The sequence below is a fragment of the Trachemys scripta genome, chromosome 10 (genome assembly GCF_013100865.1).
Source record: "Trachemys scripta elegans isolate TJP31775 chromosome 10, CAS_Tse_1.0, whole genome shotgun sequence".
Lineage (NCBI taxonomy): Eukaryota > Metazoa > Chordata > Testudines > Emydidae > Trachemys > Trachemys scripta.
The window spans coordinates 63,184,276-63,201,467 of record NC_048307.1 but is presented as its reverse complement, the minus strand read 5'-3'; the positions used below and the strand labels follow the sequence as shown (position 1 = coordinate 63,201,467).

Sequence of the window (17,192 nt, the reverse complement as noted above, 5' to 3'; positions counted from 1 at the left end):
GCCGAAGCCGCAGGACTGGCGGACCTCCCACAGGCATGCCACCGAATCTGCGGGACCGGAGACCTCCCGCAGGCAGGCTGCCGAAGGCAGCTTGGGGTGGCAAAAAAGCTAGAGCTGCCCCTGGATGAGACAGAGCTATGTGCCCCAATGGGGTAGGAGGCACCATGCCTCCAGGGAGGAAGCCCTTACTACAGGATCAAAGGTGGAGCTAGCTTGATTTTGGCTCCCCTTTACTTATCCCCCTGGCTTGGCCTGGGATTAGCTGCCCATCTGTTTTCAGAAAACAAACCCTGGAAGAGTCGGGGAAGGGGTCCGGCTAGTGGATTTTTGTTTTTAAATCTACTTTCTTGGCTCCCTCTGGCACCGAGCTCAGGTCAGGCAAATGCCCTCCTTTCCCTGGCTCTGGGCCCTCCCTTTCACTAACCTGTCGGCTCAAATCCAGGCTGGCAAGAAAGGCGAGGCTCAGCTGAAATTAACCAGCCCCAGCCAACCTGGGCTGCAGTGGGACGAAGATATTTTGCAGGTTTAGGTATGCCCAATGCTTAATTTGTGATGAAAGAGGGGCCAGGGCTCAGCTGCCTTCAGTCCTGGCATGCCCCGGCACAAATTAAGCACTGCCCAGAGGTGCCGGGGCTATGACCTGCCAAATGTGTCTGAAGGGCGACTGGGTTTGGTTAATTTCTTTCTTGCCAGCCTAGATTTGAGACGACAGTTTAGTGAAAGGGAGGGCCCAGAGCCGGGGGGGGAGGGCATTCGCCAACAATCTGCCTCCCCCACTCTGCCCACTTCATTAGCCATCTTTCCTTGCATCACAGGACATGCTCCCTACTATGGAGCAGCAAGAAAGAACACATTTGGCTAAAAACAAGCCCCGGCTAATGTGCTGCTCTCTCCAAAGTGCACCTGGCTTTAGCAAAATATTAAATTGGCCTCCACAAACTTCTTTTCCTCGCCGGCAGATTATAGTGATCTCAGTCCAAGAAGCCCTTGAATGCAATTCCTTCCAAGGACATGCTCAGTTGAGAGGTAATGACATTGTCTTGGTGTGCAACAGAATGTAGTAAGAAGAACATGGATTTTAACAATGGATTTTATTATGATCTTGAGCTACTTGTGAATGATTTTGTGACTATACTTGCCTGGACGCACGCGCGCGCGCACACACATATATAAAAAATTCTCTGTTGAATTCTCTGGAAGTTTTGTTTAGTGACATTTTTGACTCCTTTTGAGTGCTTAAACAGCTATATTTAGTGACTTTTCAGGGTTTCTCTGGTGACTTCCTGCTATGTCGAGTTGGCAACACTTCCAGCAGCTGACTCCTTTTTTCCTCAGCTCCTGTCTTTTTGGTGCCTGGAGCTCAGCCCCACAGACATAATGACCAATTTTCCCGGTTTCATCCTCCCTGTCCCAGAAAGCAGGCATACCCCTCAACAAAACAAGGAAGTGGGAACATAAGAGGTAAATCCTGTGGCAAAATGACAAAATTCAAGAGGTTAAATGAGCCAAATAGATTTCCTTCAGGAAAAGGAAATGAACAGGGATTGAAATGGAGGGGAGGGGGTATTACTATTCCTAGCTCTAATCACAAACAACTTTGCTCAGATGAATAATCAAAATGAGATGCTATTCACAGGATCTGTGAATGTTCAGAATATGATATTGTGCGGAGTTTCACTGGGCTCCTTGAGCCTAGCTTAGCCTCTCTTGGGCATAAATTTGCCTATGGGCTTGTTGTTGCTTTCTTAATTAGGGGAGGGGTAGTGAATATATGTGTGTCTCAAACCCCACCCCCATTGGTGGCACCAAACTGAGACATCATTCAGGACACTTTGCACAAAAAGTGTGGGGAGTTCACACTAGACTCCACAACAATGTTAGGCACAGGGGGTCCCCGGTATACATCTCCCCTTTATTCATTGTTTCGGATAGCCGTCGCTCATCAATAGGGGTACTTGTTCTGATTTACGTTGGTCCTGATCTGTATATCCGTCATTTACATGGATTGGGACCAACGTGAATTGGAACATGTTCCCTAATTGTCCTGTACTTGTGTCTGCTGACCACGTTCAAGGGTTATTACCTTCAGAGGATGTTCTCCATGCTGATTAAAGAGATGGCAAGTGAAGGAAAGCCCAGTGTAAATGAGTTTTGGAAGTCCTACAACATCTTGAACTGCGTGGAAAACATTGACGCGTCATGGGAAGAGGTCACTTTGCAATGTATGAATGACATTTGGCGGCATGCATGGCCAGATGCTGTCCACAGCTTCATGGGATTTGATGCCATTCCTGCTCTCGAGCAAGAAATTGTCAAGTTGGTGAAGGATGTCGGCTTCGAGGAGGTAGAAGAGGAGGATGTGCTGTACAGGAGTTGTTGAAGTCTCACGCTGAGCAACTGACAAATGAGGAACTGATTGAACTGGACCAACAATGGATATCCAAAGAAAGCAAGGACGATGATGATGACGTAGGGCAAGAAGCCAGTAGTCTGACAACAAAGAATCTCTCCTGTTTCTTTGGATTGCTGGATGAGATGACGCAAATCATACAGAGCAGTGATCCTTTTCATAAATGGTCTGCCGAAGTCTCCAGGGCTCTCGATTCAGTGGCTTGCTGCAGGGAGATCTCTCGTTCAAAGATTCATGCAAGAGTGCAGACGTCGATAAAATCCTTTTTTAAGACTTCCGCAACCGAAAAACCAGCCATGGAAAAGCCAGCCCAGGAAAACCCTGCTGCCACCCCTACCTAAGTTTAGCATAATTGACACTGTTTTATACTGTATTACTGTACTGTATTTACTGTATTAAAATGTTCTGTGTTTGAATAGTGTTAGTAGGGTTCTATGTTATTTTATTCAATGTTTTGTGTAAAATTTGTACTGTATAACCTGTCATTGTAAAAAGGTACACTGTTTAGGCAAAAAGCATTGTCATAGGCGAGTGTGGTGAAGTTGTGATCGCCTCCCCGCCGCCTCCCTTATTCCATTATGTCTTATGGGGAAAAGTTCACCGGTATACGTCGTTTTGATATCCATCACCCTTTTCAAGAATGCAACCCCAATGTATACAGGGGACCTCCTGGACCTCAAGTTCATCCGCATACAAAAATTAGTGACGCCAAGCCCAGAGATCAATGGGGTAGTTCATACCTCTCAAAGCTATTGTTCCAGGTTCTCTGCAGCCTTATCTCCAATCAGGGCATATTTTTGAGGCTTTCATAACCATACGCTCAGGTCTACACTAGAAAAAGTTTGCCTTGCAATTCCCTCCTAGTGTAGACACAGCTTCTACTGGTACCAGAATGCTTTTGCTGGTGTAGTTTATATCACCGTATTGTCTAAAAGCTGTAGCCAACTGTTTGAGTACACTCGCAGTTTGTTCTTAAGAATGGTCAAGAGACCACATAACCAAACTTACAGCTGGTCTACACTAGAAAAGTAGAGCAACCCATCTATGTTGCTCAGGAATCCACACCCATGAGCAAAGTAGTTAATCCGACCTAAGTCCCCATGTAGACAGTGCTAGGTTAATGGAAGAATTCTTCTGGAGATTTTGCTACCACCTCTCGGGGAGATGGATTACCTATGCCGACAGGAGAACACCTTCTGTCATCATAGGCAGTGTCTACACCAGGGGTCGGCAATCTTTCAGAAGTGGTGCTAAGTCTTCATTTATTCACTTATCAGAGGGGTAGCCGTGTTAGTCTGAATCTGTAAAAAGCAACAGAGGGTCCTGTGGCACCTTTGAGACTAACAGAAGTATTGGGAGCATAAGCTTTCGTGGGTAAGAACCTCACTTCTTCAGATGCAAACTTGCATCTGAAGAAGTGAGGTTCTTACCCACGAAAGCTTATGCTCCCAATACTTCTGTTAGTCTCAAAGGTGCCACAGGACCCTCTGTTGCTTTTTACAGATTCNCGGCACGTGAGCTGATTTTCAGTGGCACTCACACTGCCCGAGTCCTGGCCACCGATCCGGGGGGCTCTGCATTTTAATTTAATTTTAAATGAAGCTTCTTAAACATTTTGAAACCTTATTTACTTCACATAAAACAATAGTTTAGTTATATATTATAGACTTACAGAAAGAGACCTTCTAAAAAGGTTAAAATGTATTACTGGCATGCAAAACCTTAAATTACAGTGAATAAATGCAACAGAGGGTCCTGTGGCACCTTTGAGACTAACAGAAGTATTGGGAGCATAAGCTTTCATGGGTAAGAACCTCACTTCACTAACAGAAGTATTGGGAGCATAAGCTTTCGTGGGTAAGAACCTCACTTCTTCAGATGCAAGTTTGCATCTGAAGAAGTGAGGTTCTTACCCACGAAAGCTTATGCTCCCAATACTTCTGTTAGTGAAGTGAGGTTCTTACCCATGAAAGCTTATGCTCCCAATACTTCTGTTAGTCTCAAAGGTGCCACAGGACCCTCTGTTGCATTTATTCACTGTAATTTAAGGTTTTGCATGCCAGTAATACATTTTAACCTTTTTAGAAGGTCTCTTTCTGTAAGTCTATAATATATAACTAAACTATTGTTTTATGTGAAGTAAATAAGGTTTCAAAATGTTTAAGAAGCTTCATTTAAAATTAAATTAAAATGCAGAGCCCCCCGGATCGGTGGCCAGGACTCGGGCAGTGTGAGTGCCACTGAAAATCAGCTCACGTGCCGCCTTCGGCACGCGTGCCATAGGTTGCCTATCCCTGGTCTACACTGAAGCATTTCAAGTGTACACTAGCACATAACCAAATGTATTGTCTAAAGACAAAGCAGTACAATATGAAAAGGAGACTTATATATCCCCCAGGAAGCAATTCTTATCTCTCAACATGTTCACATTATACAGAAGGTATGTTTCAAAGATATGCATTTTAGCTATTTATAGTATGTTTACAAGTTACAAAAGTCCTTACACGACACTAAAATCCCACCCACCAGTCCATAACAGTTCCTTAACTTGTTCCTCGGTTTTGTACTTTTCTTGTCTCTGGTTTGGATACTACATTCCAAACCAGCTGCCCATGAAGGTAACTATACTAGGACACAGAACAAACGTATTTTGATTTTGACAGATTTTGAATTTTCCAAAGCTGACTTCAGCGGGGCAGAGTGTTATGGGATACTTAGCCAGAGTAAGTATGATTCAAATATGTAACCTGGCTCCAAGTAAGTATGATTCAAATATAAAACTTTAGGCTAACATTTATATATAATGTATAATACATATTAATATGGTGTGCAATATGTATAACATGCGTATTAGCTAACCACTGCCCCAAGCAAAATAAACTGTACCCACAAAAGCATTTTTATGCAGGTAGAGCTTCATCTACACTAAAAGGGTTTACCAATACTGAAATTCTGCAAGCCCTCCACCAATTGCCATTACTATACCAAAAAAAGTTTCTAATCTAAAACTGGTCTAAGTTCAACATTCATTTCAAAAAAGGAAAACAGTTTCTAGCAAGCAAGAGAGCACCTTCATGGAGGTGCTAGTACTCTGAACTGGTAGGTGGTGGTCCAATCTGAGCCCTGAAAAGAAGCATAAACTATGACAAGTACTATGCAAGAAGGAAACTAGGAGGGATAACTTTTAAGCCCTGGTACAGTAGTATAGTTTTTATATAACTATGCTGGGTAGGACTGTGATTTTTTTTTTAACTGATATAGTTTGGCCAGCCCTGCTATATAACTGTGGCTCACGAGATGGCTAAGGGGAGATATGATTGAGGTCTATAAAATCATGACTGGTATAGAGAAAGTAGATAAGGAAGTGTTTACTACTTCTCATAACACAAGAACTAGGGGTCACCAAATGAAATTAATAGGCAGCAGGTTTAAAACAAATAAAAGGAAGTATTTCTTCATGCAATGCACAGTCAACCTGTGGAACTCCTTGCCAGAGGATGTTGTGAAGGCCAAGACCAGAACAGGGTTCAAAAAAGAACTAGATGAATTCATGGAGGATAGGTTTATCAGTGGCTATTAGCTAGGATGGGCAGGGATGGGGTCCCTAGCCTCTGTTTGCCATAAGCTGGGAATGGGCGATAGGGGATGGATCACTTGATGATAACCTGTTCTGTTCATTCCCTCTGGGGCACCTGGCACTGGCCACTGTTGGAAGACAGGACACTGGGATAGATGGACCCTTGGTCTGACCCAGTAGGGCCATTCTTATGTGGCTCTTTTACCGTTAAAGTGCGACTAGCGGAGCCCACCTACACCCCCCCAGACTGAGGGAGGGTGGAATTGGGGACTTGTGCTTTGCAGCAGGGTGGTGGTGGTGTGGCAGTGGCTTCTGCCCAGTGGGGAGGAGGGTCTCAGGGCTTCAGCCCTGTGGGGTGCTCCTGCTGGGGTTTGGGGCTTCAGCAGGAACAGGGCTGAAGCCCCAAGCCCCATCAGGCATCTCCTGCGGGGCTGAAGCCCCGAGCCCTGGCAGGTGTGCCCTGGCTCTCGAACTTCTGAAGACTGTCGTATGTGGCTCGGAGGGCCAGTAAATTTAGCCACCCCTGTAATATAGATACAACCCCTAGTGTAGTGTTGATGCAATAATAGTGGTATAAAGAAGCCTGATACCCGCCAACGGCTTTGGCCATTATAACTGCCACTACAGTAGGAGGGCAAACTTTTTTTCTATTGTAAACAAGGCCCAAGGATGTTGCTTGTATTGGTCTTCATCACAGTGTGTAATAAGCAGACACTTATTCTTTTCAAGTAATAAACATGAAGTGTGAGGGATGGAGTGGGAGAATATATAATGATGTGGCAGAAGTCAGCCAATCTTGTACAGTTACATAGGTTTGGGGGAGGAGGTTCAAATACAGACATTGCTAGGCAATTGGAGACAAGTAAATGGGTCCAGCCAGGTGCTGATAAGGATTATTATAGGAAGGAGTTTATGGAGGCGGGAAGGGGAGATTGGGGCTCTGTACAGCAGGTAGAACAACCAATTTTCATGAAAAGATTGTGAGTTTTTATCAGTTGATTTACTTTATTCTTAAATTACTACTGAGCTTTTGAAAAAAGAACAGGAGTACTTGTGGCACCTTAGAGACTAACAAATTTATTAGAGCATAAGCTTTCGTGGACTACAGCCCACTTCTTCGGATGCATAACTTCAGATGCATACTGAGCTTTTGACTTTATCCCAGCTGGGTCAAGTGATTTACTGCTGTTCAGTTTATTCTAGCACTATCCTTCTCCTGCTTCACTCCTGTAGTTGGGGTGCAGTCCCTCTCCTTGCTCCCCCAGTCGGTTCCAGCAAGACTGCCTTGCTCTCATTGTAATCTGTATAGAGACATGCCTGTGAACTCAATTATCTGCACCCAGCCCCTCATAATCCACACAACCTGCCTCCCCTCCTCTGTTTCTGCCCCCTTGTTGCTACCAGAAGCCATGCCCCACTTCCCAATCATTTGTGCCCCAGCCCCCCCAATCATCCGTTCCTACCCCACGGGCCCGCCCCCCGTACCTGTGCCTATACCCGCGCCCTTCCCACCTGCAGCCCCCCACTAGGCCCTGCCCCCTCCCGCAATCACCCTCTCTCGCTCACGCAACCCCCCGCCCCGCGAGGCGGAGTTGGCGCCTAGGCCCCGCCCCTCGCCCCACGTAGGCGGAGCCAGCCGGCGCCCGCCCCTCTCTACCCTTGGAGCCGGGTTACATGGCGGTGGCTGGAGCGGTAGCGAGGCAGCCGGGAACCGGAGCCGGAGCGGAGCCCGCCGTCCGGGCCGGGCGGTGCAGGAGCCTGTGCAGCGCAGCCCCTCAATGAGCCTGGGAAGCCCCGTGAGTGCGGCCGGCGGGCGGGCGAGCGGGCGGGGGCCAGGCCGCAGTGCGCGCCGCGCGGGGCCTGGCCGCACAAAGGCGCTTTGTTCCCTCCTTGCTGCCCGGGGTCCCCTCCCCCCCCGCGGGGCCGCGGGACCGGGCCGGGAGCCTCCGCAGTGCGGCGGGCACGTGCCCCTGCCGGGCAGGGCGGCAGCCGGCCCTGGGGTAGGTCGGGCGGCCCCGCGTGCGGAGGGGACGAGGCCGCCCAGCTTCCCTCACCCCCGGCGAGAGACTCCGGTCCCCGGAACAGCGGCGCTGTGCGGGCCCATGGGGCGGGGAGACGTGGCCCCACCGGGCTGAGGCAGCTTGGCCGGCCAGGCTGCCGCTCCCCGGAACGGGGCTTCTCTGCGGCTGAGCGCGGGGGGAAGGGTCCGGCCAAGGGGCGCTGGGAAGCCTGGCTCGGCTGCCGCCCGGGATCGTACTTTCCCGCGGGGCGCGACCCCGGCCATGGGGCACCCGCAGCCTGCCCTGGGCTCTTCCTACGGGCTGCGCCTTCCATGTGGGCAGCGGGTGACTCAACTGCTCCGTTACGGGAAGGGTTAGCGAGCAGTAACCGGGGCTGTCCCCGCTGCTCCTAGCCCCCGGGGCGCTCCGCCTGGCCTGAGCCCAGGGTGCGCTGTTACACAGCGGCTGGGCTCCAGCCCAGAGGTGGCTGCCTTAGGGAAGGAGCGTGTGTCGCTACTGAGTTTGTAGTGCGCTTTGGGGGCCCTTGCGATGGAGGAAGCTGTGTAATGGTAGGGCTTTGTCTCTGCCTGCAAATGAATCGAAGGACATTTGAAGGTAGACCTTTTATGTGCTGTAGTGGCTCGCGGGCAGGATAGCTTGTCAAATATCAAGTCAGGTGTAATAGGTGGCAGGTATCAGGGGGTAGCCGTGTTAGTCTGTATCTACAAAAACAACAAGGAGTCTGGTGGCACCTTAAAGACTAACAGATTTATTTGGGCATAAGCTTTCGTGAGTAAAAACCTCACTTCTTCGGATGCATAGGTGGCAGGTACAAGGTCAGTGCTGAATTGTCTTTTGAACATTACTCTTGTCACCTATCTTAAAATTTTTCAGTCATGGCAGAGAGCCAATATGGGGCAGAAGTAATCCTCCTGGTAGTTAGAATTGTCTCCCTTTTGGGGACCCACGAAATTGGAAGGCTGTGCGTCTATGTATAGTGCCTGGTTTTTAATAATACAGTTCTTATCTTTCACTCATGGAAATGGGATGGGTGGGTTGTTCAACAGGTACAAAAATGCAATCCATTAGGGAAATGACAGTTTTCCTTGTTAATGGTCTTTGAATGCATCAGTTGAGCAAATAAAAAGCAAACAAAAAGAAATAAATGTGAATTAAAATGTATAGTTTCTTGGTGGCTTATCTTTTCTTTTAAAATTAAAATACACTACAAAAGCTTTGGCCTGCAGTTGGTAAAATTGAGGGGCCAAACTAGTATAATAGCGCTTTGTACTACCAGTTAGGACATTAGTTTCTAGGGGTGAAATCCTGGCTTCACTGAAGTCAATTGGTTTCAGCAGTGGGACTAGGATTTTGTCTAGCATCTTTTGCTTCCAAAGTTAACAGTGCCTTGTGCCTTTTGGTAGCTGAGGAAATCCTTCTGGTACCTTTGACCATCACTCAGTTAAAAGGAGTCCTCTCCAGTTATCAGTATTCAGAAGGATGATGGCAGGTACAGTCTTGAGGTGAGAAGCATTCATGGATCTTCCCAGGGGACCTTAGATGACCCTGTGAGGGGAAAGAAGTTATTTGATTTTTTTTTATTTGTTTATAAGTAGTTAAATTACAGAACAAAAGAGCACAATTTACATGATTGTGAATTAATAGAAATGGGCACAGTTGATCAAACTGGCAAAATACAGTAATGTTTAAAGCAACTGTGAATGGTGAAAATACTTTTTGTTACATTAATACAGTATTATTTTTGATCAACTTTGTAATGGTTAAATTAACTGGTGTGAAAAAAGGTTGTGATTGAGCCAGTGCAAACATTATGCTAGGTGCTACCACCAGCAAAAAATGTATTATTTTTATTTCATGAAACAAGTTTTTTAATCTAGCTATAAATTCCAGAAGGTGGTGGTTGATAATGGAAATAGACTTTAGGTGGGAGCAGTAATACAACCTGATACTTTTTGAAAAAGGATAGTGGAAACTACAGTTAGAATTTAGATGTGCAGCCAGAAGCCTGACTGAATATATGCTCTTGTTATCAGTCTTTTTATATTTATTCTTGAGACTCTGGTTGAAAATCATGTCCCAGTAAAGCAACGAATTTACAGCCACCTTGCAAAATTGCTATTATCAGTTTACCAATTGAAGCTTCTGTGTGTGAAATGTTGACTATTGCATGAAATTACAATAATGGGGCCTCTAAATATTGGTGTTTGTGCGAAAAAGAAAAATGCATTTTTTTATATCTGTCCATTAGTTTTGAGAGTAAACTAATAGTAACATCTGCTGACTCTCAGCATAGTTCCCTAAACCATATAGGGAGTAGTAAGTAGGAGGGTTTAGAAAAGCAGCAATTCCGTGATGACTCATTCTGTCTACTGACTGCAACGTGGCTAATCTAAAAATATATATATATAATGTGCACCGAATCTTTTACAGTTTAAGGGACAGGTCATATCAGGTTGTGTAATAGCTTTCTTTAGTGACTCTTTCTTAGTCTTGTATTTTCCATATGAGTAACTACTCTAGCTGTAACTAAATGATTACATAATTAAAATTAGCTGGTTTTTTTCAGTAACTGGGATCCCTGAAAAAAAAACAACAAAAAATATCTAGTGTAATTCTTTACAGCAGTGTCTTATTGTCTGTAGCATTTATTATATTTAAATGTAAAGATTGATGTAGTTAGTGTGCAGTCGGGGAGAAATTGGAGAGATTTTAAAGGACCTTTTGCAAACTGAATTAAGCTTCATGACGTTGCTTGTGTTAATGTTCTGCTGGGCTGACAATTTCAAGGAAGATGGTCTGGCAGGTGACTTCTGAAAAAAACAATTTTGTTTGGCCAAAACTAACCTTCCTGTAAAACATGGCTGTACAAAGATGGTAATCCCTTTGTTCATTTACTTGAAATTTATTTGGGGGGGCGGGGAGGGCTGGAGTTGTAAGAGTCCTACTTAGTGTGATCACCTTAAGTAGTACTTGGTATCACAAATAGTCTAGCTAAAACTACAGTACTGTACTTAAGTAGTTCTATTCAATATGTATAAGGGGGCAGAATCTGGCCCTTAGTCTCTTATACAATGCACTCCTTGTATAAGAATCACAGATGTCCTGGATGATTTGATTATTATGAGCGGTTTATTTTTGCAAGCAAAGTATAGATTAGTATAGGAATGACTTTGTCCCAGTGGTTTTGATCACTAGGTGGGGTTGATTCTTATACCAGTGATACTTACAAATAGAGTGCACTGTACTGTGTCCTATACTGCACTATATTTAGCATGAAGATATCTTTTATACATGCTGCATTCTCAAATATTTATAGCTGTTCAGTGTATCTGTGTCGCAACTTGAAAAAAGAATTAGTAACTGCAGATAGCTACTTGAAAAGCAATCTTTTTTTATATTTATCCTTTTATACGGAGTCTCAAGACAGGGAATTGGACTGACTCTTCAAAATGTAGGCCTTGTATTGTATATGAGATCCAGATTTGACTGACTTGTGTTTAATAAATGTCATTCTTGGCAAGTTTGAACTCTTATTAAAAACTTCAATTTTATGTGTAAAAACATAAAAGGCACGATTGAAACTGTAAATTTGTTACCGTTCGGAGAAAAACAAACTTGCATCACCATTTGAGGTTACTTTGAGGTTGGAGTGGGAAGGGCCTAATAAGAAGTTCCAGATAACTTATTGTCCCTTCACTCTGACAAGAGCATACAATAATGACTTTAAACCCAACTTTCCTTAATCTTTTTTTCCTCCCCTTCACTTCTTATGGTCCAATAAAACACTGTACTTATTAACTCGTCTGGGAAAACAGTTTTATGCGGTGTTGCTGCTTAACCAGCCGTTAGAGGAGGCAAAAGTATGATGAAACCTGGATTCCTGGAAGAGAATAGCTTGCAACTGCCAGTTTTTATCCAGAGCCAATCCAAGAGGTGATTGCAGTGAGCACATTACGGAATTTGAGCAGAGTGATGAATTGTTAAAAAAGCTATCAAGCTAGTCCTTAATGTATTTACCTTCTAGGTGGAAGATGTGCAGAAGAGAAAAGATAATAGGGAATTAATGATTAAGGGCAAATTTTCTGGATTTTTGTTTGCTGAAAACTTTATTATAGTCAGAATTGTGGCTCATCTTCCTCTTACTCATTGGTGTGAGCTATGTTTATGTGGTGATAAAGACCTTGAGTATCTCCACCACATTATTAGAAGCCACCGTGTGTGTGTATGTGTGTGTGTGTGTGTGTGTATATATATGTATATATAAATAAAATTTTACATTTTGGACTAGGGTGACTTATAGCATATTTTACACTGTTGTTGTAACCGTATTGGTCCCACGATATTAGAGAGGCAAAGTGGGTGAGATAATATCTTTTATTGTACCAGCTGCTGTTGGTGAAACAGACATGCTTTTGAGTTTACATAATCTCTTCTTCACATCTGGGAAAAGGTACCCAGAGTGTCACAGCTCAATACAAGATTGAACAGATTGTTTAGCATAAGGAGTTAACATGTTGTAAGAGATCATTCAAGGTGATGTGGGCAGTTAACATCACTGCAGTTGTAGGACAAAGAGGGTTATAACATGGTAGTCCAGTGAGTTAGTTCCTACAAAAGAACCATGTTAAGGCGCACTAACTGCAAGACACCTTTCAAATGGTTGAATGGTTGTATATCTATTTATCTGAAGTGCTTCCGTGGCTCCCATTGCTGTTGTATCTGAGTGCCTCGCAATCTTTAATATAGTTATCTTCTCAGCACTTTATGATGTAGGGAAATACTTCTGTTCCTATTTTACAGGTGGGGGAACTGAGGCCTAGAAAGTCTAGTGACTTGACTATGGTCACAGAGGAAGTCTGTGTATTAATGTTTAACTCTCCAGTGTGATACATGCCATCATGTGCCAAACTGGATACCATCAGATTAGGCCTGAATAAAGACTGGGAGTGGTTGGGTCATTACAAAACCTAAATTTTATTTCCCCAATACTAATTTCTCTCTACTGTTACTCACACCTTCTTGGCAACTGTCTGTAATGGGCCACTCTCTTACCACTTCAGAAGTTATTTTTCCTCCCTTGGTATCCTTCCAGGGCTGGCTCCAGGGTTTTGGCCACCCCAAGCAGCCCAAAAAAAAAAAAAAAAAAAAAATCCGTGATCTGCGGTGGCAGTTCGGCGGGAGGTCCTTCGCCCCGAGGCAGAGTGACGGACCATCCTCCGAACTGCTGCCGATTACCTGGACATGCCACCCCTCTCCGGAGCGGCCGCCCCAAGCACCTGCTTGACAAGCTGGTTCCTGGAGCCGGCCCTGTATCCTGCTGTTAATTGATTTATCTCATTAAACTGACCTCACACTTGGTAAAGCAACCCCCATCCTTTCATTTATTTATACCTGCTCCTGTATTTTTCACTTCATGCATCTGATGAAGTGGGTTCTAGTCCATGAAAGCTTATGCCCAAATAAATTTGTTAGTCTCTAAAGTGCCACAAGGACTCCTCATTGTTTTTGCTGATAGGTTTCAGAATGGTAGCCATGTTAAGTCTATCTCTCCAGTGTTTTTTCATTCTTCCTTTTCAGGTAGCCTGACTTATATTTCCTTTGTTTTCATTTTAACAGAGTTCTTATGAAAATTGTCTTAGTGTGTCATGCAGAGGAAGGATATTGCATGACCGGATATGATATTTTTAATGGGATTAGGAATGAGACTTGGGGAGAGAAGGAATTCTTCTTCAACTTCCTTTTCACATAAAGTTAATACAGCTGCTTTTGCTGCTTTTTGACGTTCTTTAGTGTTGTCACGTCCGTGCAAACCATGAAATGATGATGGGAAGATAAGCAGATTTTGCTTGCTACCTCTGTTTCCTAGCTAAAGGACTGACCAAGTATCTTCTTTCCTATTCCTGTCCTGTTCAGTGAAACATACTAAAGTATGGACTGTGGATGCAGTATCAAACAGGGTTTGAGAGAGTCTATTGCCTGCACATAGAAAAAATCGGAGCAGTGACATGACAACAGTGTTACTTATGGGGGAAAAAAGACCCTAAAGAATGGAAATAATAAAATTTTAGGAGTACATATGTAGATGACGTTGGATCTTGAATTAATGAAAGATTTGAATGAATTAAAGTTTAAAAATGATCCTTCCAGAACAATTTTAGAAATGTATAAAGGAAAGGTAACCCTCAGTGAGTTGAATTGATTTGTGGGGAGTAATCTGACTGAGATTTCCTGTTAGATTGTGTAGATGAATTGCCTGGTGACAAAATGAAGCTGTCTTTGCAAATGATTGTCATTTTATTACTGATGTACATCACAAATTCCTCTAAGGTAAAAGCAAATTGAATTAACAATCAAGGTGTTAGGAAGATAGTTGACTACACCTTAGGCCAATTAATACTAGAATATAACCTATTTCCTACATGTAAAAGTTGTCCTCTCCATAGGAAAGGTCCTCATATATTCTGTTATAAACTAAAAATGGACTTTGGGGCACAAGAACTAGTGTTTAGAAATTTTACGTACAGCAGGTCAATTTTAGAGGGTTAACATAAATTATTGCTTGAATGATTTCTCAGTATTCCATTCAATTTATGAGCCCTAAAAAACACTTAATCTGTTTATGGTTAAGGTTACTCAAATTCCTCAGAATTCACTAAAATAATTTTAAGGCTACACTCATACACCATACAATACGTCATCAAAAACTAGCCCACCACTCTCACAAAATTTAACTGCATCAATATATAAATACCTTCTAACTAGCGCTGTCGCACGATTACTTTTACTAGTCGCACGATTACTTTTACTAGTCGCACGATTACTTTTACTAGTCGCACGATTACTTTTACTAGTCGCACGATTAAAAAGAAAAAATACCATTCCAGAAGAATTGTGTCCATGCTGATGATGGATTCTGCTCGATAACGATCCAAAGCAGTGCGGACTGACGCATATTCATTTTCATCATCTGAGTCAGATGACCCCAGCAGAAGGTTGATTTTGTTTTTTGGTCATTCGGGTTCTGTAGTTTCTGCATCGAAGTGTTGCCCTTTTAAGACTTCTGAAAGCCTGTGCCACATCTTATCCCTTCCAGATTTTGGACGGCACTTCAGATTCTTAAACCTTGGGTTGAGCTATCTTTAGAAATCGCACATTGGTACCTTCTTTGCATTTTGTCAAATCTTGAGTGAAAGTGTTCTTAAAATGAACAACGTGTGCTGGGTCATCATCCGAGACTGCTATAACGTGAAATGTATGGCAGAATGCGGATAAAACTGAGCAGGAGACATACAATTCTCCTCCAAGGAGTTCAGTCACAAATTTAATTATCACACTTTTTTTAATGAGCGTCATCAGCATGGAAGCATGTCCTCTGGAATGGTGGTTGAAGCACGAAGGGGCATACGAATGTTTAGCATATCTGGCACATAAATGCCTTGAAATGTTGGCTATAAAAGTGCTATGCAAATGCCTGTTCTCACTTTCAGGTAGCACTGTAAATAAGAAGCGGGCAGCATTATGTCCCGTAAATGTAAACAAACTTGTTTGTCTTAGTGATTGGCTGAACATGAAGTAGGGCTGAGTGGACTTGTAGGCGCTAAAGTTTTACATTGGGGGTTTTTTTTAGTGCAATTATGTAACAAAAATCTACATTTCTAAGTTGCACTTCCATGATAAAGAGACTTTACCTCGTGCAAGTACTGTAGTGCATTGAAAAATACTATTTATGTTTATCATTTTTACAGTGCAAATATTTGTAATAAAAATAATATAAAGTGAGCACTGTACACTTGGTATTTTGTGTTATAATTGAAATCAGTATATTTGAAAATGTAGAAAAACATCCAGAAATACTTAATACATTTCAACTGGCATTCTATTGTTGAACAGTGCGATTAATCTCAAATAATTTTTGAGTTAATTGCTTGAGTTAACTGCTATTAATCGACAGCCCTACTTCTAACACATTCAGTTCAGCGGTTGCAGTGCCTTTAATGCTCGGTACTGGGTTCCCAGTGGTGCTGTCCATACCGGGCCCGTACTTGGAAGGGGCTCATTATGCTTGCCAGGTATAGGCGTCATGGGAGTCTTTCGTTTGGGGAGGCTACGCGAAAGCGCCCTAGAAATCCTGGGGGGCGGGGGGGAGGAGCTGCCGTTCCTGGACTGTTGCCTCTCTTCTCTCCTGCCCCCGCCCCTCCCATGGCCCCTGCTGCCCACCACTCGCTCCTCTCCACTCCCTTCCCCCCCCTTCACTCGCCCTTGAGGCAGGAAAAAGTGATAGGGCCATGGTCCCCTGGTTCCCCCGTTCCAGTTCCCCTTATTTCTATATGTGAATACCATGTCAGATAGAAATTTCAATTGCTGTAAAAGATCCAATACATGGTAAGAGCCCAAGAAACATGAATGTGTCATCCAATGATCACACATTCCAAAAAGGCAAATGATACAAACGAGTAAGGGATGCTTCCAAGGGAATTCTGCACCAAAAAAATAAATACAAATTCTGTGCATAATATTTTAAAATTCTGCATATTTTATTTGTCAGTAAATGTGGATGCTCCAGTATGGCAGTGGGGAGCACAGGCCACTGGCTGCAGTGAGGTGGGAGATCACCCTGCAGCCTGCCCCACCCCCAACACACAGATTCAGCAGTGAGGCTGCACCCGACCTGACACAGCACAAGGGCTATGCATGTCCCAGAAACACCCTGGGGGCCCTGCCCCTCCACCCTAGGTGCACCAAGATACTAAGGAAGAGGGACAGTGTGTCTCATGCATGCCCAGCTCTGGCCCCCGATCCAGGTGTGAGGCAAGCAGGCTCAGCCCACCAGGATCCAAGTGTGGAAGGTCTTAGTGTGGGGAGATCCAGTTATGGGGTGAGAGGGTTCTGTGTGGGGCAGTCTGGGTGCGGGTGGCTCGGTGGGGTAAGGGTCTGAGTGCAACTGGTTGGGGCTCGTTGGAGACTGTGTCTTGGTGCAGGGTGGGAGTCCGGGTGTAGGGGCTCAGCAGGGAGTCTGGAGGGGGGGGCTCAGTGAGGTGGGGGTTTGGGTGCTTGGGGCTCGGGGGGGGGGTTCGGGGGGGGGGGGGAAGGCTAATGTCACTTCATCCTCAAAGAGCATAAAAAGTATGCATTATTTCTAGTTCTACAATTATGGTGGTGGTCCTTTTTGTGGTTACAGGTGATG

The 17,192-nt window shown here is 44.2% G+C and overlaps 1 protein-coding gene across 3 annotated transcripts in view; it reads left to right on the top strand.

Annotated features, from left to right (window-relative positions):
* The window catches only part of MAPK6 (mitogen-activated protein kinase 6), a 56,280-nt gene that overhangs the window by 23,167 nt on the left and 15,921 nt on the right, over positions 1-17,192 (top strand). Inside the window, exon 1 of one of the 3 annotated variants that reach the window (XM_034783260.1) lies at positions 7,627-7,783. The exons of 1 other annotated variant lie outside the window; for it this stretch is intronic. The gene's annotated coding sequence lies outside the window, so the exon portion shown is untranslated. Of the gene's footprint in view, positions 1-7,626; positions 7,784-8,583; positions 8,603-17,192 lie in introns of those variants that run through there. One more of the 3 variants, XM_034783262.1, reaches the window with a different exon arrangement.